General features: G+C 40.0%; 1 protein-coding gene, 1 non-coding gene and 1 pseudogene across 5 annotated transcripts in view; 1 reads left to right on the forward strand and 2 right to left on the reverse strand.

The window, feature by feature from the left end:
- AP3M2 (adaptor related protein complex 3 subunit mu 2) overlaps window positions 1-25,118 on the reverse strand; it is a 52,581-nt gene that overhangs the window by 15,804 nt on the left and 11,659 nt on the right. The window contains exon 1 of one of the 4 annotated variants that reach the window (XM_033103838.1): window positions 1,320-1,477. The exons of 1 other annotated variant lie outside the window; for it this stretch is intronic. The gene's annotated coding sequence lies outside the window, so the exon portion shown is untranslated. Of the gene's footprint in view, window positions 1-807; window positions 909-1,319; window positions 1,478-25,118 lie in introns of those variants that run through there. 2 more of the 4 variants (XM_033103835.1, XM_033103836.1) reach the window with 2 other exon arrangements.
- LOC117021174 (60S ribosomal protein L32-like) lies at window positions 9,493-11,045 on the reverse strand (annotated as a pseudogene).
- Window positions 19,675-19,748, forward strand: TRNAV-GAC (transfer RNA valine (anticodon GAC)). Its single transcript has one exon. It is a non-coding gene; the product is annotated as a tRNA-Val (tRNA).

Raw genomic sequence — 25,118 nt, forward strand, 5'->3', positions numbered from 1 at the left:
AAGCATATACTGCCCAGTTATCCTTACTAGTACCTGAATCATATCCATTTAAAGTTCGACTTAATTTTGGGATGTGTATTTTCTTAACTGGACTGGAAGCTCCTCAAGAAAAAAGACCATGCCTCATGTTTTTCTGTCACCTCACTGCGTATAAGAGGGCTTCAAAGAACATTGAGTTTCATGTATTTGACCACAACTCACACACACATAAGAAATATTTATGCTTGTTCAGTCGCATATGGTACGCAGCCATTAGCCAAATACGGCCATTGAGCAACGGAAATGTGGCTGGTCTGAAATGATATGTTCTGTAAATGTAAGACATACACCAGATTTTGAAGGCTTTGTATGAAAATGAGAATTTAAGATATCTTACCAATCATTTAATACTGATTAAATTAATGTCAATTTAATATTGATATTTGGATATATTGGGTTAAACAAAATGTATTACAATTAATTTAATCTGTTTTTTTATTTTTTAAAGTGGTTACTAGAAAATGTAAAATTACATAGTATGTAATTTACATTATATTTCTATTGGACAGCACTTGTCCATGAAATGGAAAGCTGTCATTGTGGTCTCTATTCATTCAGGCAGACCCCATTCTCTAAGTATTTGTTATACACAAGGCTTTGCGTTGGATGCCTTAAAAAAAAAAAATCCCTCTGGGAGATACCCCTGGTGCCTCAGGGACAGCATCTCTACGATGCCAGTCCCCAGGATGAGGCAACCACGCTAGACCCCCAACTGGGACCATTCCCCGAACTGGCGGCGAACTGACCCAGCAGGTCGACCGCGAAGACCTGATGTACCAAGTGCCCCAGGGCTAGCTTAATCCCTCTGCGGGTGGACAAGGCTGCGGGAGGAAGGAGAAGCTGCGAGTAGCTAGGATGTGGAGGAGGTGAGGTGGCTGCCAAAGTGGGTTATTTTTGCGCTTGTCCCAGCCCAGCCGCCTGCGAACCAGGGATGGAGGCCCTTTGGGGCCGGGGTGGACGAGGGGGCGGATTTAAGGTGTGCGCACGTTCGGAAGGTGAAAAGAGTCGCCAGTATGCACACATGTGTTACCATGACAACAGTGTTCCTTCCTCCCTCAGCCATCAGGTCGTGGGAGCACGCCACCTCCGCACACCGGTACTCAGTCCCTTACCTCTCCCTACCGCACCCCGCAGCGCGGAGTGTCAGTCCGGCAGCATCCCGTGACCCTGCCCCTACCGCGCGTGCCCCCGCCCAACCCTCGCGCGCCCTAGCCCCAACCCCGGTGGGCTGCGGGCCCGTGCCGCCCCCACCCCGGACCCGGGTCATCAGCCCTCCTCACCCGGCCTTGCTCTTCGCCGCTCTCACCGTTCCGCTGAGCGAACAGGCCCCGCCCCCCCGCCGCCGTATGCCCGCCGATTGGCCGGCCCGCGGGCTTCGTGCCAGAGACCAAGGTCTGAAAGCCTCGGACTGGGAGTCGGTGATCCGATCTTCCCCTCTGATTGATCGCTGTCCACCGCTAACCCTGTTCTGGAGCTCAAGCCCCCAATTGGCCCCTGTTGAGGTTTCGGTAATCTCGGATTGGTTCAGCTCTGTGGCACCAAGCCCTGATTGGCTGTCGTGAACAGTCAACTAGCGCCGGGCTTATAATTACCCAGTCACAAAGGGCCGAGCTGGCTGCCACCTGCGTAACCGCGGAATGCTCCTGGTGGGGGATGCTAAAAGTATGATTTCCAGGGCATTATTTATCGATAGTATATCATGGATAATAAATCATGAGCAGTAGTTATTCTCCATTAGATAAGTGCATTTAAAAAGGGACATGATGCCTTTTCATTTATGTGCATTGGTAAAAGGGGCATGAATGGCAGCTCCTCCTTACACAGGACCGTGATAAATGTTTGTTGACGGTGGTATGGATTGTTGTCTGCCATACTGGGTAAGGGCAGATAGTTGGCTAATTCTGAACTAAGTAAAAAGAGAAAACCCAAAATCAAAATGGCTGAATGATGTGGCATCTGTAAGCTTAAGGGATCTGGTGCCAGACTGAGAAAGTACCTTAACTTCTCGAAACTTCAAGTTACGCAGTTATCAAATCAGGACACTAATAGTACTAACTTCATAGAGTTCCTGAGGATTGAGTTAGAAAAGGGTTAGCAATTGTTACTACCTAAGAAGCAGCACAAGTACAATTAAACATGGTTACTAAGTAATGTGCAGAAATGCAATAACTGCTATGGGCATTTCTCATTCATTCATTGAATTAACATTTACTAAGAGCCTTCCATGTATCAAGCCCTGTGCTGGCGATGCTGCAATAACTAATATCACAGGCATAGTCTCTGTTGTCACAGAGCCTAGCTGGGAAGAGACATGAGAAGCAAGTAATTGCAAAACAGTGTAATGAGCAAGGAGCACATGTTGGGTGGTTGGGCGGTGGGGGGTGGTTGCTGGGAGGGGGCTGCCCTAGAGTCAAGGATTCCCATTAGGGTGGAAGGACAGAGAGAAGAACACATGTGAAAAGCTCCAGAGATGAGAGAGTGAACGAAAGCTGAGTTAGAATGCGAGAAAGAGTGCAGACTTTCTTTTTTTTCCCCTAAAATGAGTTGAGGAAGACAAGTTGGAGCCAGGTAGTGGGGAGCTTTGTAATAATTGTTAATAGTTATAAAGCACTATGTACCATGCACTGTCCATTCATTCCATTAATATTTAGAAGGTTCTGTGTACCAGGCACTGTTCCAAAGCTTGGATACATAACACCGGTGAATGTAAGACAAAAATCCTTGCTCTAGTAGAACTTACATTCTAATGAGGAAAGACAGATAATAATCAATAAACCAAACAAAGTATATATTATGTTAGAAGGTGATAAGTGCGATGGAAACAAAACAAAAGGGAGATCCATTTGAGCAAAGGCTTGGGAGTTAGCTACCGGGATATTTGGGGGAAGAGCATTCCAGTAAAGGGAACAGGCAGTGCAAAGGGCCTTAAGACCACAGCGTGCTTGAGGAGTCCCAGGAACAGTAAGGATGATAGTGTGGCTTGAGTAGAATAAATAAGAGGTAAAGTAGGAGATAAGTTTGCAGGGTCAAGGGAGGGGAACCAGATTACATTTATCAATCTGCTGGGTTAAGAAGAGACTGTAAATGGGCCAGGGTGGAAGGAGACCAGTAGGAAGGCTGCTGCAGTAACTGAGGTGAGAGAACCTAATTGGGCCAGGGTGTGACCACGGAGGTGTGAGGAGCAGTCAAGTTCTGTAGACAGCCTGAAGGAGAAACTAGCTGGATTTCCTATCGATGGGATATGGAGAGTAAAAGTGAAGAGAGAAAAGTGAAGGATGACTAAGCCTGAGCCTCTGGAAGGATAGTACCATGAACTGATATTAAAAGGACTATAGATGAAGCAGGTTTGAAGGAAACAATCGGGAGTTCAGTTTTGGATATGATAAGTTTGATATATCTATAGCCATCCAAGTGGAGATATTGAGAAGGAAGCTGGATATACATGAGTCTAGGGGTTCAGGAGAGAGGTCAGAGCTGGAGATATAAGTTGGGGAGTTATCAGTATATGGATATTTAAATCTGTGAGACCAACCGAGACGACTAAGGGAGTGAGCATGACTAAAGGAGTTGAAGTGACTAAGGGAGTCCAGGACACTCCAAATGTCAGAGTTCTTAGAGGAGAAGGAGATCCAGATTCATTTAATCTTCCCAACACCCCTAAAAGGAATTACTGTTATGATCCCCTTTTTATAGATGAGAAAACTGAGGTGAGCGCTTAAGTAACTTGCCAAAGGTCAAGTAAGCAAGTAAGTAGCTGAGCTGGAATTCAAGCGCACAGGAAGATCAAAGCAATCTGTCTCAGAGTGCACACCTCCTGCCTCTCTTATAAGCCTAGGGGCCCACTGAAGAAATGTTAAATGGGACGGTGAAGACCATGCTTATGGGATGGATTGGAGAAGGTCAAGCTTGGTGGCAGGGAGATTATTGAAACTATTGCAGGAATCCACCTGAGAGACACTAGTGGCTGCAACCAGGATGGGGCATTGGAGAGAAATGAACAAGTTCCAGAGGTGTTTTGGAGATAGAATGATAGGGATTGGGGATTCATTGAAAGTGAATAGTGAGGAAGAATGAGGAATCAAAGATTATTCCTTGGTTTCTGATATGGGTGACTATGTGGATAGAAGTGTCATTTGTTGAGAGGGAGGTCACTGGCAGAGAGGAGCAGTGAAGACAGGGAGAGATGGCATGAGTTCAGTCACAGCAATGCCCAGGGTCATGTGGCAGTCAACACTCGAATATTGGCTGAGCTGAATCAAGCAACATAGAATTGGGGAGCTTGTATAGTAAATTCTCGTGGTTTTAAGAGAAACCACAACAAATCATCGACAAATGGTAAGTCTATTTTAGTTGTATGTATAAAACTCTCTAGGAAAATATTTTCTAAAGCTGCCACTGACACCATCCCAGTGTTGAACAGCCCTCGCTGCTGAGACATTTTTCTATCATGAAAAGCCAATCCCAGCTATCAAGCTTCCTTGGGAATGATAATTAATTAATTAATTTTTTGGGGGGGTGGGCATGTGAGACAACAGTGGCCTTGCTCACTGAAAAAGACATTTTAGAAGGGCTCTGCAATGGGACCCCAACACACTTCTGTGGCTTTGACACTTCCTCCTCTGTCCATGCGTGCTACTTTTGCATCAAACCTTACCACTGGTCCCAGATGAAGAAATGGAATGCCTACCTTCCATGTCTGTGTTCTCACTGATCCTTCTCATTGGCATGCATTCATCTCTTACTCATCCTATTTGTGGGAATTCTCTCCAGCCCCTAAGGCTTAGCCATATGTTTTCTCCTCCACAGAGTCTGTCCCAAGCACGATAACCACATATTGGAAGTAATTTCTCCCTCCTCTGTGATTAAATAGCCTTTCACTGCTCTTTCATGTAACCTACAGTGCTTTTGACACCTGCCTTGCATTCATGTATGCAATCTGATCACCATAACTGGGTTGTAAATTTTTGAAAACCATAGTGTATATGTCTCAGTGCCTTATATACATTCATCCATCTATTAAACTAACATTTGGGGGAGGGCCTACTACCTCCTGGACACTAAGGAAATAAAAAAAAAAATTAAAGCATGTCTTCAAGGAGCTTACAATTAAATATGGAGGGAAAATCTAAAGACCAGCTCCCCTTAAAAAATCAAAACCAGCTCCTTTAAGGCTGTCCATGAAAGGAACCTGTTCTTGTGGAGAGGAGAACCTAAACTTGACATCGCTGCTCTCGATAAAGAGACCCATGTTCCCCTTAGGGATTTCCCACTACTGGCTGCTGCCCCCACCATGTTAGACTTGGGAGGCTCAATAGCCCTTTAACTCTTTAACACCAGTGTCGACACACTAGTTTTTGTTAAATTTCCCATAGTAGAGCAAAGACATGGGTGGTCATTTATACAAAAATTGTCTGAAATCTTGGAGATAATAAAAGCATAATGAACAGAAAGAGTAACATGCAAGTAATAATGTAGCTCATAAAATGTGATGTAGTCAGGGTATCTTGGGATACACACCTGCTTCCAGGTGGCAGAGGTTCTCTATAAATCCTCTTACTCAGGAGCCTCAGCAAAACCATCTCAAGTTCCTGAAATCCAAACCCTGCCTGACAAGAAGACAGCAGCATCCTTCTCTTGGCAGACTCAGGCTGGCCGACTGATTCCAGTGTTCTGAGGAAAGTAATTGCTACACCAAAAATGGCCCCTTCCCTAGACAATGAACCCCAGGAACATCCAACTGTGAAGCCCCACTGACACCTCAGGAGCATGGCATTATTCTATGGCTTCGTACTAGACACTCCTCCATTCTCTGTCTACATTCTTTGCCTTCATGACCTCATGTGTGTAAGAACTCTTTTAATGATGACAACTCTTGATTTTATATGTCCAACTTCAACCTCTTCACACACCTTCTGACCCTCATATCCAATTACCCACTTGATATCTCCACTTAGGTGCCTCGCAGACATCCTAATAGGGCAAAAAGGAACTCTTTGAGTTTCCTTCTCAAATCTGTTCCTTCCTCCAGCCCTACTCTACCTTGTTTCCTCCATCGTAGTAAATGACATCATTATTCATTCAACTACTCAAACCAATACCCACAAATTATCCTTAAGCCCTCCAGTACCCTCATCCCCTCTTCTAATCAGAAGCAAACCCTGTTGATTCTATCTCTAAGGTATATCAAGAAACCATCTTCTCTCCAACTTCACTGTCACCACCCTAGTGCAGACGACCATTGCCCTTTGCCTGAAAGACAATGAACCCTCCCAGTTCCACTCTCATCCCTCTTCGATCTATTTTCTATGCAGCAGCAAAAGTGAGCTCTCGTTTTTGTTTTTTATTCTTTTTAAAATCAGTTTTATTGAGATACAACATATATTCCACTCACCCTTTTAAAATGGTTTTAGTATTTTCACAGAATTGTGCAGCCATTGCCATAATCTCATTTTAGAACATTTTCATAACCCCAAGAAGAAATCCTGTACTCATAAGCAGTCACTTTCCATTTTCCCCCAAACTCCCTGCGCTTGGCAACAACTAATCTCCTTTCTGTCTCTATAGCTTTGCTTATATTGGACATTACATATAAATGGAATCATGCAATATGTGAACTTTTATGATTGCCTTCCTTTTTATTTTGAGAAGTTATCCTTATTTTATGTAAGCAAGAAATATTTATTGAACATCTATACTATGCAAACAATGACAATAAACATTGATGCCTATGGTTATTCCCCTTTGAAGACCTCATTGTGAACAGGCATGTGGAGAAAGAAAAGATAATACTGACCAATTATCTTGGAATTAGGATATGTGCTTAAAGGAAAAAAGTATATTTATAATCCTAAGATGAGCAGTTAGGGCAAATGTGACCATAATTCATTCCTGTACTTTATTTATTTATCTTCACTCCCTTCACCCATTTCTCCACCCCCACATCCCTCTCTTCTGGCAACCACCAGCCTATAACCTATATTTATGAGGGGGGTTTGTGTGTTTTTTTTAATTCTGCATATAAGAGAAACCATATGGTATTTGTCTCTGTCTGACTTATTTCATTAGCATAATGCCCTCAAGTTTCATCCATATTGTCGCAAATGGCAAGATTTCATTTTTTATGACTGAATATTCCATTATATTCCATTTTATATATATATATGTAAAATATATAGTAATATATAATATTTATTTTGACATATATACATATATGTCAAAATTTCTTTATCCATTCACCCATTGATGGATGGACACTTAGTTTTTGCCCATATCTCAGCTATTGTAAATAGTGCTGCAATGAACTTGGGGATGCGTATATGTTTTCAAGTTAGTGTCTTCATTTTCTTTGAATAAATACCCAGAAATGGAATTGTTGCATCATATGGTAGCTCTATTTTTAATTTTTTGAGGAATCTCCATACTGTTTTCCATAGTGGCTGCACCAATTTGCATTCCTAGCAATAGTGCACAAGGGTTCCTTTTTCTCCATATTTTGATCAACACTTGCTATTTCTTGTCTTTTTTATAATAGCTATTGTAACAAGTGTGAGGTAATATCTCATTGTGGTTTTGATTTACATTTCCCTATTGATTAATGATGTTGAGCATCTTTTCATGTATCTGTTGGCCATCTGTATGTGTTACTGGAGAAGTATCTATTCAGATCTTCTTCCCCTTTTAAAGTCAAATTGTTTGGGTTTTTGCTATTGAGTTGTATGAGTTCTTTATATATTTTGAATATTAACCTTTTATCAGATTTTTGATTTGTAAATATTTTTTTCCATTCAGTAGGTTGCCTTTTCATTTTGTTGATGATATTCTTTGTTGTGCAGAAGCTTTTTAGTTTGATGTAGTCCCACTTGTCTATTTTTGCTTTTGTTGTTTTTACTTTTTGTGTCAGATTTAGAAATTATTGCCAAGGCCTATGTCAGGAAAAAGCATTTGACAAAATTTAACATCCATTTATGATAAAAACTCTCAATGAAGGAGGTATAGAGAAATGTACCTCAACATAATAAAGGCCATATATGACAAGCCCACAGCTAACATCATACTAAATAGCTAAAAGCTGAAAGTTTTTCCTCTAAGATCAGGAATTAGAGAAGGATGCCCACTCTTGCCACTTTTGTTCAGCATAGCATTGGAATTCCTAGCCAGAACAATTAGGCAAGAAAAAGAAATAAAAGGCATCCAAATTGGAAAGGAAGAAGAAAAAGTGTCACTTTTTGCAGATGACATAAGATTATATGTAGAAAACCCTAAAGACTTCATCAAAAAGTCAAGAAATAATAAATGAATTTAGTAATGTTGCAGGATACAAAATCAATACACAAAAATCTATTGCATATCTAAACACTAATAACCAGCTATGAGAAAGAAAAATTAAGAAAGAAAAAAAAGATGCCTAGGAATAAATTTAACCAAGGAGGTGAAAGACCTATACACTGAAAACCACAAGACATTAAGGAAAGAAAATGAAGAAGACACAAATAAATGAAAAGATATTTTGTGCTTATGGATTAGAAGAATTAATATTGTTAAAATGTCCATATCGCCCAAAGAAATTTACAGATTCTCCCAGTTCCACTCTCACCCCCTTCAATCCAATTTCTGTATGGCAGCAAAAGCGAGCTTTTAAAACTCTGAGCAGTTATCTGCAGCTTAGAACCCTTCAGTGCCTTCCCATGGCATTAAATCCAAATGCCTTTAGCACCCTGCTATAGACTGAACGTTTGTGTCCCCTCAAAATTCATGTTAAATTCTAAGGCCCAATGTGATGGTATTTGGAGGTGGGGCCTTTGGAAGGTGATTAGGTCATGAAAGTGGAGGTTCTAGGAATGGGATTAGCCCTCGTGAATGCACCTCTTATAAAAGAGAGCCCAAAGAACATCTTTGCGTGTCCCACCATGTGAGGACACAGCAAGAAGATGGCTATGAACGAGGAAATAGATCCTTACCAGACACTGACTCTACTGTCACCTTGAACTTGGACTTCCCAGGCTCCAGAACTGCGAGAAATAAATGTTTATTGTTTAAGCCACCCAATCTATGGTACCTTTGTTATAGCAACCCGAATAGACTAAGGCATACCTCTTTTACCGATTCCCTCCCATATCTCCGGTTGAATCTTTTGCCGTACCGCCCCTCTCCTCTGCTTCTGGACCCTAGAATATGTGGTTTTCTCTGCTTAAAAGGCTCTTCCCTTGGTCTTCACATAGCTAGCTTTTTCTTCTTTCAAGTTTTACTTTTGTGACCTTCTCAGGGAGTCTTCCTTTACCACCTTATCTAAATGTATCCCCCCGCCCACCATCTTCCTTTTCCTCTGCCACCCAGGCTATTCTCTAACCTTTATAACACCCATCACAGCTTGTAATTACTATATTTACTTTCCTGTCTTTTTTTTTCTGGAGGAATTTTATGGTTTTATTAAAACACAATTTGCACACAAGCTGTCTATTCATTTTCTTCACTGCACAGCCTGACACTGGGATTGGTGACTCTGATGGCCAGCTGGGCTGCTCTTTTCACAATGGCTTTGCGGTTCTTTGAGGAGACGTCGTGAGCAATCTCAGCACAGTAAGATTTGTTGCACATGAGCAGCACTTCAAGCTCTTTGACGCTGTGGACCAGGAACTTCCAAAAGCCACTAGGCAGCATATGCTTTGTTTTCTTGTTACTCCCGTAACCAGTGATGGGCATCACGATCTGGCCTTGAATCTCCTGTGCACCCAGTTGTCAGTGCCTAGGGGTTTCTGCCAGTTACGCTTGATTTTGACATACTGGTCTGACTGATGCTGTATAATCTTCTTGGTCCTCTTTTTGACAATTCTGGTCTTCACAGTGGTCTGAGGGCAGCCACGATACCGAGTAGGAGACCAGTGCCACCTCCGTAGGTGGAGCAGAGGAAGCACTTCTCTGTTGTCTTATTTCTCTGTCAGTCTTCTCCACTAGAGTATGTGTGTCTTGATTGTGTCTGTCTTGCTAACCCTTATAGCCATTGCCTAACACAGTACCTGGCACCCAAGAGGCCACAATGAAGGTTTGTTAAATAAATGGGCTGTGCTTATCACTTCCTATTCACTCTATATGTGAAGGAACGAACCCCACCCTAAATAAGATGGCCATTTCCTAAGATGGCCAAATATATGACACCCAACACTGGACAGGTGAAATTGACAGCAGTTTATTAGTGACATATATTCACAGACCAGGGAGGAGGACATTGCACACCATGTAGGGCCTCATGGGGGTTGTACCCTAGAACAGAGGAAACCAGCAGGGGCTGCGAAAGTCAAGCATTGCAGTGACAAAAGGATGGGATGATCCTTGATTCCTGCAAGACTATGTAATTAGCTTGTTTAAATAATTTTGAGAGCTAACAGGAAGGTGGAATCCATTCGTTTAAGCACTGCATGGAACACTAGTCCAGCTGATAAAGGAATTAGCCAGACAGGGAGATTTTACTGCTGTTGGGGATATATCTGGTGAGAGTAGGGAAAATCATAGTTAGGCCTTTGGGTCCTTTCATGCTCAAAGATGTCAAGGCAGCACTTGAAATTTCAGGTCTCGCAATACATGGGCCTAGTATCTGGACAAGAGACATACACATATGTCTACACATAACCAGGGGTAGGAGTAGGGGGAGGAGATGTCTCATTACATCACTGAGTAAATGAATTATTATTATGCTATCAGCCCTGTGATGGTACATGTAAGTACAATATCAGCAACTAGTAAGTGTTCAAAAACAGATCAGTCAATAAAACTGAATTCCTAGCCTACTTTGTTCCTATCCTAAATAGGAGCCAGTGGGGATTATGTTTCACTGCATGCAACAGAAACACAAATAATACTGGCTGAAACAAGATATAGGTTTATTTTTCTCTCACATTATAAGAAGTCAAGAGGTAGGAAATCCAGGGGTGGAATGGCAACTTTGCAACAAGGATTTAGGCTTCTCTTAGGTTACCATTCCATCGTTCATAGAGTGGAGTTTCGATCCTCATGCTCACTTTCTTGTTGCTGTGGCTCCACTCATCAGGCTGTATTCCAGACAGAAAGAAGAAGGAAAGGCAAAGAGCAGAACGGACATGAGCCAGCAAGTAAGCTCCCTTTATGGAGCTTTTCCTGAAGTCCAGCCTGTGCTTTACTACTCAGAATTGAGTTAAAAGAGGTCCTGGGAATGTTTTTAACCGGGCACATCACTAGCCCCCAAAACAGGGCTCTGTTAATAAGGGGGACAGGAGAATGGATATTGGATAGGCAACTCATAGGCTATCCACAGACAGTGGCAGTGAATAGAGCAGCGATAATCACTGAATAGATTGGATATTTTACATAAAGTCTGTAATTGAAGGACTTAGGGAAGACAGACTAGAAAACAGGGAAACTCCACGAGATAGCTTTTATTTAATGTCGACAAGATATACTAAAATAAGAAGACAAGACAAAAACATGTTCATCGTAACAAGAAGGTCCAGCAAGTGATGGCCAGGGAGGGGGTAACGTGGTCAGCTCTGGTCTGAAAGGGCTGTAAGGATGGCAAGTGGGCACAGGGTGTGATCTGTCTGATGGCGCGATAAGTTCCTTGGATCTCAATGTCCTTATCTGTAAAATGAGAGGATTGGACTAAATTATCTCCAAGATCTTTTCCAACTCTAAGTTTCTGTAACAGTGGTCTTCATTTACTTTTCTTTTTTTTTTAGCAGGGAACTCTTTTAGACAAATGAAAGCTTATGTAGAAAATAGATAAAGAAGAGCTGCTCTGATTGACGCGGGGATCAGAATTCTAGAGTTCCGCCTCCTTGGCCTCACTCTTAGTCCCCATGGTGACCCCTGAACTCCATGGAGCACACTTCTACCTAGTTTTATCAATAGCATTAATAAAATAAAATTTTGGGTATTTATTGGTAAAAATCAGACTACAGATATAACCGAGTATTACTGTCAGGGAAAATTGCTTTTACTTGTTATTAACAATCTTACACACCTTTTAAAAACCGTTAAGTTAAATAGAGTTTCAAACTGTGACGCTCTAATGTGCCTCTCATTTAAAAGCACCGGGGAAATATTCATCAAACCTCACAGAAAAAAATGACAGAATTTCCTCCAAAATATATTTGGTAACGCTGGGGAAGAAAGGAGGTTGGACTGTAAAGAAAAGTTTTCAGAGTAACATGCTTATATTATTTCTAGAGAGTTATTTAGACTAAAATTATTCTCAGATTAAAAAAAAACCCACAAATCTTCATTTTGCAAATACTTGTTTCCCGTGTGCCAGACTTAGCTGCTTCCTGTTTACCGAAAGTAATTATTAGTAAATGGAAGCAAAGACCAGAAAAATGTACCTCTTGTCAGTCACCTGCTGAACTTCCTTTCCCTTCTACTTGTCACTCTTTCAGCATTCTCAAAGTTTTTTTTAAAGTCCTTTTTAAACTTTAATATATTTTTAAAAAACAGTCTCAATGAGATCTGGAAGTTATCCTCAAATTTCTACCTCTAGCATCTACCTTTTTTAGTATTAGATAATGTTTTATGAATACTCTATTTTTCCCCCCACCAGAATCTTAAAGTGTCTCTCTGTCTCCTTAATAGGTCAATATACCTAGCTTTGCTGTCTCCCTTTCTTTCTGTCCCCACTGGCGATTACAAGCTTCTGCATTTTTTTCTCCACAGCATCCCTCCTCCTTCGGATCCTGCTTTTTCTTTCACCACAGTAATCATTTTTACTTCCAAATAGGTCTGCAAAACACCATCTGTTCCAACCTTAGGATCCCTAGTGCCGAGTACAGGCTCGGGGGCAATACTCTTTGAACCCCAAATCCCAGATGTTTTCTCATTTTTAAATTTAATTTTTATAAAGTTCCTCCACAGACTAAATAAACCATATTTAGATATTCATTCAAAGTAATACACAACGTTGAAATAAATATTTTAATAATACATTTAAATTAATGTTGTTTATATAATTGTGTCGTCTTTTCTTCAGCCAGAAGGTGTCTGTTTGAATGAGACTCGATCCCTAAGATAGTTAACCACCTTCGTCCTTATTCTAAGGAGCAGGCCCAACTTTTAAACTAGCGTGGTAAAGAGCTTTTTGCTCCAACAACGGGGACAGACTCGGTAATAAGCCTTAGCTACAGAAGGTGGTGCTATTGGGTCTGAGGGGGGAAGTGGCTTCTACTAGAACTCCCAGAGCAGAGTTGAAAAAAGAAACCCGGGATTTCTAAAGTGAATTCCCTCAGTTTGGACACTACACTTGAGAGTGAGACTTCTAGTGACTCAAAGAGTTGGAGGCAAAAGCAGAAATGCTTTGGGATGAGTGAATCCGAGAGGAAATTCATACCAAAGCTACGGGTGGGTACTCCGGCTGGGCTCTAAGCATCGAGGGGCACCTTCTGGGGACAGGGCGCAGTGCGCGGAGAAAATGTTGGGCGGAGAGAAAGGGTAGCGATGAAAACCAAATGTCTTTCATCCCCTGGAGACAAAGAGGTGCCTTCTTTTGACAACAGCTGCCAGTGCCACACACACCATACGGCGGGCCGGAGGGGGAGGGGAACCCAGGAGGAGAGTGTCTCAGGCGGGACCCGCTCTGACTTTCAATAATGGGGTGGTTGTCATGGTGATGAACCATACATCTAAAAGGGGCGGCTGAAAGGACCCATTGTTCTGGAGTCAGGCTGCCCGGGTAGTGCCTGTTTCTAAGAGACACCTTTAAATACCTCCCTTGGTTGGGGGAGGTCTGTCGACCAGAGCTGGGAGGGTGTCATCAGGAGCTTCACGCCAGGACCACGTACCACAGATCGCAACGCCACCTCGGCTCGACACACTCCGCGAGAAGAACAAGCAGCCACTTGCCCTCAGAATTGCTCCCTCCCACGCATGCATGCATGCCCCAGAAATCAGCGTAGGACATGTGTGCTCACCCTTGTGTAGACACACACACCCTGACATACGGTTAATAACATACCCGGCTCCCACCAGGACCGAGTAGGTAGATGAACTGGAGATTTAAAACAACAATGCTGGAGGAAGAACCAGTAACTCCACACATACTTGCTAAGATTTGGGGCCAGGGGACTGGGGAAAGCCCCACATAATCACTTTGCAGTCATGCTGGAAATAAGAGGAGAAAATCACGATATAAAGAAGATAAAAAGTTACAAGGCACCATTGCAATTTTTCTTGTAAGAACTAACAATTGGAAACAACCAAAAAGTCTGTCCCTGGGGGCTGGTTAAATAATGTGGGGCACATCCCTGTGATGAAATATTAAGCTGCCATTAAAAAATACAAAGCAGCTCTATATGATTATGGAGAGATATGGAAAATTTCCGTTATATTCTAAGTGATAAAGCAAGGTGCAGAACAGCGTGTAGTGTGTGTGTGTGTGTGTGTGTGTGTGTGTGTGTTTGCATCTCTTGAAGGAATTGCTTCCTAGGAGGGCAACTGTGGGATAGCTGATGTAGTGGCGTGATGAAGAAAACTTCTTTTTCATCACTTAATCTTTTGTACCTTTTGAATTTTGTCCTATGAACCATGTATTACCTTTAAAAAAGTAAATAACTTTTGAAAAGAACTTTAAAATTGCATTTGCTTGAACACTATCTAATGAGATTTGCATCTGAAAAAAGGCATCTGAACTTTTTTTAATGCTTTAATAAATATTAATTGCAAAAGTACATATGTACAAGCGAATAACATTAAGTCACAGATATGTAAAGGTAGTCACAGTGGCAAGTGAAACATGAAAATACACCCCTCCCAGGAGCCAACTGTATAATCCATTTATTATTATATCAAATTAATCACAGGGCTTCCAAAGTTTTAAAAATGTCCTATTACATTAGAACGATTTTCCTAATTACAAAATGGTATATAATCAGTGAAATGGACTATTGAACCCCAATATCATGGATAATCTTTCCACACAGATAAAAATAAAAATTGTTATTTAGCAATGACTTACTGAATAATGATAAACATCTATTGAGCAATTATTATGCATGATAATGAAAAATGTGTTGAGTTTGATATGCATTATTTCTTTTAATCTTCCATACAAAGTTTGCATATTTTACAAATGAAGAAACATGCAGAAATGTTCTTCAATTTACCTAATATCACACAGCTAAGAAAGCTGCAGAGCCTGGATTTGAATTCATATCTGACTGACTCTAAAATCTGTGTTCTTAACTTCTACATCTTACTTTTTAAATTATGGTAAAAATACAGGCTCAATATTACTCTTTAATCCTGTGGTTTCACAAATGGAGTAAAAGGTACCTTAATATTAAGAATTAGGCTTTATTTGAGGAAACATTGCTTCTATATAGTGTAGTGAGTCTGTAAATTTTTAACTCATGCTATAGCTTTGTTGTGCAGAGTAAATAAGAGGTCTTTGTCTTGTGTATAACTAATGTATGGTAGTCTTTATTCAGGTGTCCATAAATAAAATTGGAATACAGACATGCTCATTCATTTATGTATTGCCTATGGTTGCTTTTGCACTACTATGACAGAGTCTAGTACCTGTAAGATAGACTGCATGGTTCACAAAGACAAAAATATTTACTATTTGGCCCTCTCCAGAAAATGTTTAGATCTAGAGTTAAGGTCATGCACTCAGAAAGGTAAAAGAGGAAAGGACTTTAATAATTTAAAATACTATCCCCATTCTAAAAGCGTTATTTTTATATCCATTCAAGTATTCCACTCCTGTTCAAAATTATACATTCAGGCCTTCAGCACTGAGAAAATTCTTACAGAATATCAGTTCTTACAGAATAAGAATGAAAAGTTGCAGGTTTCATTCAGTCCCAGTGCTTGTTTTTCCTTTCCGTGAGATACTAGCTCACTGATGAGTGCGTATTCCTTTGTTTTGGAGTCTGTTCTTAACTAAAGACCTTCCAGGAAAAGAAAGAAGCCAAGGATATATGATGCTTTGCCAAAATGAAGCAGTTATTATGAGTTGAAATATATAGCTTGTGATATCGTATATGATAGATAGTTGGAACCAGCTTAAAGAGATGATTGCCACTGCTTTCCTTAGATTTCAAAGAATTACTATATTCCTTTTTCTCTTCAAAGGCTTTAGTGGCTCTGAAAAATATGGAGAAGTTTGTACGAATTTGTAGAAGAGAGCACATGGGGAAAGAGTACTGTGCCATTTGTGGGGACAATTTCCACTAACCTTAGAGTAGAACTTTTAGGAAAATCAGTGTTGGAAGGGTGGTATGAATCGAGTTACACCCTCCTCTCTGTGCTGGTCACCTTCCAGCCCAAAGCAATTGTTCTCTTATTGCACAACCAGAAAGACCTAAGTTATGCCTACGGACAGCACCTGCTTATAAGGGCCAAAAGTTGTAGGTGTCTCTAGGCAGCAAGCCAGATGACTTTGAAGTTTTGTTTCTTTAAGCTGGGAAGAATTCTCTAGAAGCTCCTCCACCCAGCTAACAGCTGACCTGTGTTGGCTTGTTTAAAGCACTCATGAAATTGGCTGCTGTACAGAAGTCTAATGAAGCACTGGACTTACCAGTAGGAATGGAATACTTCCTGTGTAATTATGGTAGAACTATCACTCTGTTCCACGTCACTCAGAGGTTTAGGCAAATGCTAGTTCTAGCTAATCAAAATAAAATTCTGACTGTATAATCTAGGGGGTGGGCATATGGTTGTTCACTGTACATTTCTTTCAAATTTTTTTGTGCTTGAATTTTTTTTCTGATCAGATGCTGGGGAAAAATTAGATTCTTATCTGAAAGCTCTATTTTGCCCAAGTTTCTGAGGAACAAAACAAGACTGATGTTTGAGGAAATATTAGAACTTCTCATTTAAAAACATGGACTCCCCCACCTCCAGTAAAAACAAAACAAAACCCCAAAAAAGCCTCCATTAAGATCATAAGTATTATGAATAACAAAAACACAGGATAGGATATAGAAGCTAAAATAATTTCAGTGGTGTGGTCCTAAGCTTGAAAACACTTTGGGGAAAGTATTTTGTAGTAAAACAATTCCCAGAATTAGTCTTAAATTATCAGAGAATGATAATAACACTAGTTGTGTGTGAATGGAATATTTTTTTCACTCCATTTTTAATTTTAAATGCCATTACTTGTTTCTGACTCCCAGATTGCCCTCTTGTAGGTGTTCATTTACCAGATGTTCCTAAAGGGCCTCAATCCTATGTAAATGTCAAAGTCTTCTCTTTCCCTTTCGCTCATCTCCTTACTAAACATCCGTCCATGGGCATTTCTTCCACAGCTGCCAAACTACCCACTGACTTCTACTCAATCCATCTCTTAGCCCTTTCAGCATACATACAAATAAATAGAAAAGAATATAAAGTGACTAATGAACATTGTGCATTTAGTCAATTGGACTTAAAAAATTTTTTTAGCTTACTAATATTTATTCATATTAGTATACTAATATAGCACCCTAACTCCAATACCCCACTGTTCAAGAAGTGTTGTGATTAAGTACATAAGGAGTTAAGTACTTATCTTACTAAATTAGAAAAAAAATCTTTTTAAATCTACAAAGAGAAAAATGAAAATAGTAAGAATTGAAATTAATGAAGTTGAAAATTAATCAAGAAAAAAAGAGAAAGTAAAAATGGAAAAGAATAAGAAAGCTATAACCATTAATATAGAAGATATTTTTTAAAGTTTTCTTTATGGTGTTATAAATTATGCGGCAGAAGATCTGAATATCTAGATGAAATGTATACTTGCCAGGTAGAATGTAAATGACAAAAAATGATCCAAGAAAAAGTGGAAAATCTGAATGATCCATTATCATAGAAGACATTGGGAAGATAATTAAACATCTTCTATTAGAAGAAGAGGAAAATAAAAACTGTTATCAATATCTTCAGAGAGATAAAAGAGATCCATGGAAAGAGAACAATATGAGAAGGAGCAATAGAGAACAAAGACTAAGAAAGAACTCTTAGAAATTTAAAATATGGCTATCTTACTTAAAAATTCAATAAAACATTTGGGAGAGTAAGTCTAGAAATCTTCCAGAAAGTGTAAAAAAAACAGACAAAAGTATAGAAAACAGAAGAGAAAATACAAGAAAAATATGCAGGAAGTCTAATATCTTACAACAGGAATGTTATAGAGGATAGAAAAAATGGAGAGAAGGATCTTTTTTTAATCTAGTAAATTTCCCAGTACTGAAGAACATGAGTACATAAACTGAAAGGACTCACTGAGTACCCAGGTCAAAGAATAAAAACCAACCCACAGTAAGAAAAAGAACGTACATGGATTTAAAAAAAAAGAAAGAAAGAAAGAAGAAAGGAAGGAGGGAAGGAGGAAGGGAAGGTGGGAAGGAGGGAAGGAAAGAAGGAAGGAAAGAAGGAAGAAAAAGTGAAAGGAAAAAAGAAGGAGGAGGAGGAAGAAGATAAGGAGGACTGATAGGTTACTTGGCACATTTCACCAGGTGGGAAACAATGGAGAGGGGCTGTATAGTTCTATGAAATAGTAAAAGAATAGTGATTTGAGCAAACAAACAATAGGTAATTGTAAACTTCAGGAAAAAGCAGAATGCTGTACAATAAAGAAAACGTCATCATAGTATGTTACTCAGTTTATCAGTGGTAAAAGATCAATATAAAAACTTCTATAGCGCAACAACAAAAAACAAAAACCTAATTTAAAAATGGACAGAAGACTGGAATCAACATTTCTGCATAGATGACATACAAATGGCCAACAAGCATAGAGTGATGCTCAACATCACTAATCATTAGGGAAATGGAAATCAAAACCACAATGAGAATCACCTCACCCCTATTAAGATGGCTACTATTTAAAAAAACAAATCTAAAATAACAAGTATTGGTAAGGATGTGGAGAAACTTGAACCCTTTTGCACAATTGATAGGAATGTAAAAGGATGTGGCCACTATGGAAAACATCATAGTGGTTCCTCAAAAAATTAAAAATAAAAATACCTTATGATACAGCAATTCACTTCTTGGTATATAGTCAAAAGAATTGAAATTAGGGACGTGAAGAGATATTTGCTTATAGCAATACTAGTCACACAATAGCAAAAAAAGGTGGTAGTGGCCTAAGTAACAAACTCAGATCTGACCCAGAAGACTCAAGCCCTGATATCTAAAGGATCCGGGACAGAAAGAACACAAATGTCCTTGGTCTAACTCTTAAATACTCCTCATCCAGCAACAATAAAAAACAGTATTCACTTACGAAACCTAGGGCAGCCAGAGACCTCCTGGCTTAGACATGGCATAACCTAATGAGTAACTCCTCTAAATAAGAGGTTGCTCTTGATTAAGAGATATCTAGACATGGCATGGTCTAATGGGGTATAAATCATAAATATAAGATTCTATGCTAAAGAATCATGACCAGAGTTCTTTGGCTTAGTTTAGCTGTGTATCGAAACTCTACAGTATCTGGAGCAAATTAATTTGACATCTTTACTTCCCACGAACCTCCTTGCGTCTTTGCTGCTGCCAGATCCAGGTAATGATGCTGCCTATATATCTCTCCTGCTGTTACCCACCTTGGAGATTCACTCTTATCTCCCTGCTCTCTAGAATATCTTCAACCCTGTGAACATATCCAGTTCCTACTTAAAAGTCATTTGTGGGGGTGCCTGGTTGGCTCAGTTGGTTAGAGCGTGGTGCTGACAACACCAAGGTTGCCGGTTCCATCCCCGCATGGGCCACTGTGGGCTGCACACTCCTCAAAAAAAAAAAAAAAGTCATTTGTTGTCTGAATTAATTGATACTTTCTGCTCTGACATCTTTCTTTCTCTGTTAAATGAAAGTAATAAAAACCTGCCCAATTTACACCACACACAAATGTACTAATAGCTATCATTTACTGAGCGTTTATTTTATGCCAGGCATTGTGGGAATATGCAATCTAATTAATAACGCAAAACACTAAAAGGTAAGTATATTTATTTTACATTTGAGGAAACTGAGGCTCAGAGGGATCAAATGATTCACCAGGATCACAAAATTAGTAAATGCTATAGCTAAAATTGAATTCCAGGACTAACCCAAAGTCCACACTTTATTTTATTTATTTTCATAAGTGATAAAGAAGTTAATGTCTATAAAATAAATTTTTGAATGTAGAAATGCAATGTTTATTGTTATGCTTGATTTGTCATTATGACTTACAAAGCTTAAAGACATTCTTTGAAGAAAAGTTGTTCAAATTACCAAGCTACAACTGGACATGAGGTTTCTCCTTTATGGACATATTTCTTCTATGATTTCTGATCAGAACTATTTCCATGATATTGGGGTGAGGTTACTCCCAGACTCTCGGTGGACAGAGCTAGGGAATGTATATATGAACATATGTATGTATACACATATGTACATATATATGCGTTCACATCTACGTTCATTTTATTATCCATGTATATATTGACATGAGTTCTCACAATACCTTTAAATCATCCAATTTTCTCCCTTTCCATTTTGTAACTTCCTTTTCTGATAATGAGAAAGCTGATTCCAATTTTCCTCAATATATTTACTTTCTGAATCACCCCCTTCCACCACCATGTGTAATCAATCTCCTGCTACTAATACCCCACCATGCAAATATCCTTCTCACCCTGCCAGAGCTGAGACCATGCCGGCCCCAGCTCCAGCTCCAACCCTCTCTGCACAGGTACCTACTTTGCTTGGCTCTACTAATGGTTTTTGGACTGAATTCTTCTGAAAGGAAAGAAGGAAAGCAGTCTAATAAATGTCTCTACTTAACTTTTTGAACTTCTGGAATACAGTTGTAACTGTTTTGATGTCCTTGTCTGCTGCTTCTGGCATCTATGTCACTTCTACATCAGTTATGACTGATTTCTTTATCTCGTGTTGTGGGTCATATTTTCCTTCTTCTTTGCATGTTGGGTGATTTTTTTTCTTTTATTGAAGGTCAGACATTGTGAATTTTACCTTATTAGGTGCTGAATAGTGTTGTATTCCTATAAATATTCTTGAGCTTTGTTCCCTGATTCAGTTAAGTGTGTTGGATACAGTTTGATCTGTTTGCGTCTTACTTTTATGATTTGTTAGGAGGGTCTGGAGCGGTGCTCAGTGTAGAGTTAATTATTCTCCACTGCTGAGGCCAAACTCTACCCAGTGCCTGTGATACAGCAGGTTCTACTCTAGCTGATGGAAACAGACACCAGTCGTGGTCTTGTGTAAGCACTGGGCACTGTTAACTTTCATTCATTTGGATGGGTCTTTCTCTGGCCTCAGTTCCCTCACACATATGTGTAGCTTAGTACTCAGCTGAAGACTCAGGGAGGACCCAAGGCAGATCTCTGGCATTGTCTCTCTGTGTAGCTCTCTCCTCTTTGGAATTCTATCCTAAGAACTCTAGTTGCCTTGTTCTTCCCCAACTCTCAGCACCATCTCCTCGACCCAGCAATTCTACTGGGCTGTTTCTCAGTGCCTCCTCCCTGTGCCATGGCCTGGGAATGCTGTCAAGGCAGTGATCGAAGGCAACTGCAACATTCGCCCCATCTGTTTCCTCTCTCACAGAGATCGCTGTCTATTGCATAACGCAAGTGTCTCGAAAACCAGCATCTCATATATTTTGTCTGTTTTTGTTGCTGCTGCTGTTTCAGGTAGAAGGATAGATCTGGTCTCTGTTATTCCATGGTGGGGGTAACAGAGTAAAGCAGTACATATTTAAGATGAAAAAAATTTTAATTCTTAAACTCTTAACCCTCAATAGAGTTCTTAGTTCAGATCCAATGCCAACAGCTGGTATGTTAATGGTCCCATAATGTTTCAAAGTATTGAGATTATGAAAATATCCTAAGAGACAGGAAAGTGCCTCTTTGATCCTGGCTAAAGAATAATGGTTAGAAATACTCGTGACTGTTCCTGACTATGATTAAACATACTTTTAAAAATGCTTAATAATTCTCACTGAATATCCACAATATATCTATAGCTATGTTCAAGCATTTTGGGAGTACACTGTCCTAAACTTAAAGAACTAGCAGCTTCACAGGGAGACAAGACATTTACAAATGTAAGATGAAATCGCAGGGTAGTATGGGTAAGGTTCAGATGACTGATTAAGACAATGATTGATAAAATACCACATACCATTTCTTCCTGATAATGGACACTGGTAGAGTTTTCTGGCCCCATTTTTTTTCCCCCTTAAAACAATGATAATGCACTTCCGCTCAAATAGATTAACATTCTCATCTTGCCTGGTTCATTTGGCAAGAACAAAAAGTTTACATGCTGTGGCAGATACAGTAGATTGAATCTCTCGATATTTATTTCAACCTCCTTCTAGGGTGCCTTCTTGTATTGCAAAAACAAGAAGGCTGAAAAATAAAAATGAATTTCCCAGACTCCCTTGTAGCTTGGGGTCTGGTATGATTTAGGTTCCACCAATCAGAAACCTTTGTGTAAAAACTGAATTTGAAAGTAAGTTAAGTAGGAAGAGAGGTATAGGCATTCATGTTTGCTGGTATGGACGGTATTGCTGAGGGTGGGCGTGGCTTTGAAGCTGACTGTTCCACTGGTATTGTTGATCCACTTGTCACAGCTAAGGCAGCTTGTGCCTGGAAATAATATGACAATAACTACCTGAACTCCTGACTGAGGCTAAGATTATGGTATTCTAGAGCAGTGGTTCTCATCGAGGGGCCCTTCAGTGCCCAGGGACCTTTTAGCAAAGTTTGGAGACAGTTTTGATTATCAAGACAGAAGGAGTGCCATCAGCACATAGTAAGCAGAAGTCAGGGATCTGTTTAACACCCTGCAACAGCCCCCTTAGCAAAGACTTATCCTGTCCAAAATGTCAACAGTGTCTGTCCTAGAGCCTGAATTTTGTTTTGCATGGTGGCATACTGATTCCTGAAGTGCTCGATCATGGCAACAGAGCCGTTCCCTCAGGGATCACTTTTTTTTCCTTTTCCTTGTATTCTGCATTTATTCCATGCCCTAAGTTTTTGTTTCTTCAGCTTCTTCTGGGATATCTTTCTCTTGTGTGCAACCTCCTCTTCTGGTTGCAAACAATCTGCTCTTTTTCAGTAAGGATCCTCTCAATATGGCAGGAGGAGCTCATGCAGTGGTTAATCCAAGCAGCAGCTCTGTTGAGTCTTGCGGTGCATCTTAGGGGCATTGTTCACTTGGATGAGCTCAATGACCAGAGAATCTACATCTGATCCTTAAGTTCAGCATTATCTCTGAATTTTTAAGTATGTGCAACAAAAAATCAGCACTATTTTTAGGCCACTGACCCTGTTTTCAGCGCCACTGTTTGACCTGGGCACAATTACCAGCTCCGCCATTGTAACCATGTAATGGCACACATTGCTTCTGTAAAGTGACATCGTTCAGATACTTGGGGACTTTTCAAGTAAGCATATCCATTAAGGCCTACGCCGTTTCATGGGTGTGTTTGAAGTGAACACACAGATTTGAACCTCATCATTTGCATGATTTGGGGGAGGTTTCTGGATTAAGGGAGCAGTGAACCATTTTCAGGCATCACCTCAAGGCTGCTTCCAAGAAGAACAGAAGAAGGGTCACTTCTGCAGTCATTCTGAGAATCACTCCTAGAGGCCCAACCTAAAGCCTGCTTTTCTAGCCTTTCAAACAATTTTGTAAGTACCTAATTCCTTGGATTAAATTCCTTTTCTGCTTAATATACCCAGAGCAGTTTCTAATCTGCTATCGACTCCGATACACATACCATTGCATGAACTGATCTCCCTATGATCCCTCCACTGAAAAAAATGCACAAAATGTAATTGTGGGATAACAAACCATGAGAAGGGTTAAGCTCTTGCATATTTGTTTGTCTCCTTTTCTTTTACCCACAGAGATGTCTGTTGATTTGTTTGTAGAATTATATGTCATATGTTGGCTCCAAGGATTTTGAGATACAGCAAAGGGAAGATGTGACAAAAGTAAGAAGAGGATGGAAGGGGCCTTTCATGATTTATCAGGATATAAATACCAGCAAACCGTTTTAAAATAGAAGCAAACAAACAAGAAGTTTCTATGGACTGGAGTAGCCGTAAGAGGCTTAGTGGAGGCAGCATAGTATAGGATTGAGAGCGTAAACTGTGGTCTAGAGCAGGTGTTTTGGCTCAAATTCTGGCTCTGTGCCTTGGGAAAGTTGGTTAACTTCATCTGTAAGTTGGCAATGGATAATAGTCCTTATGTCACAGGGATATTGTGCAGATTGAAGTAATTAATACATGTAAAGCAGTTAAATAGTGCTTCTTCATGCATTATAATGCTATTTAACTGTTTGTTAGATAAAATAAAAATGGGGGTAGAACTTCAGTAGGATGGGATGGGTATTGTTCAATAAGTGAAGAAATTTCTGTAGGTACAAAAACAGCAAGGCTAGAGAAGAGGAAGGAAATCGGCTTGACTGCTGTGTAAGCTGGGTGTTGAGGAAAGGTGACATACCGTGTTTCCCCGAAAATAAGACCTAGCTGGACAATCAGCTCTAATGCATCTTTTGGAGCAAAAATTCATATAAGACCCGGTCTTATTTTACTCTAATAGAAGATCGGGTCTTATATAATATAATATAATACTGGGTCTTATATTAATTTTTGTTCCAAAAGACACATTAGAGCTAATTGTCCAGTTAAGTCTTATTTTGGGGGAAACAGGGTAAAAAGTTGGCACAGTAAGGAAAGGGCATGAGTGAAGAGGCTTGAACATCCTCCTACACAGGGCCAGGCTTTCACCTGTAAAACTTGGGCAACTACCAAAGGACGTTCTGCAGGCAGTTGATGTGGATATAGTGATGTTTTAGGAAGAACATTCTATGGGTGATATTTTGTTGTTGTTGGCATCCTACACTTTTACACCAACCTGACACAAACCATGAGCCACTTGCCAACTGGCCCATAAAAGGATGCTTTAAACACCTGCAAGTATTCATGGCAACCATCTGGCCTTTCCCTACTCTGTCCTGCCCTACATGGTTTCAGGGGCCCTTGCAGTGGAGGAAGGAAAGTTTGGAAAGTCATTAACTTTAATAAATATTGGTCTTAAACATATCATAGTTATTCTATAAAATT

This window comes from Rhinolophus ferrumequinum, chromosome 4, assembly GCF_004115265.2.
Source record: "Rhinolophus ferrumequinum isolate MPI-CBG mRhiFer1 chromosome 4, mRhiFer1_v1.p, whole genome shotgun sequence".
NCBI lineage: Eukaryota > Metazoa > Chordata > Mammalia > Chiroptera > Rhinolophidae > Rhinolophus > Rhinolophus ferrumequinum.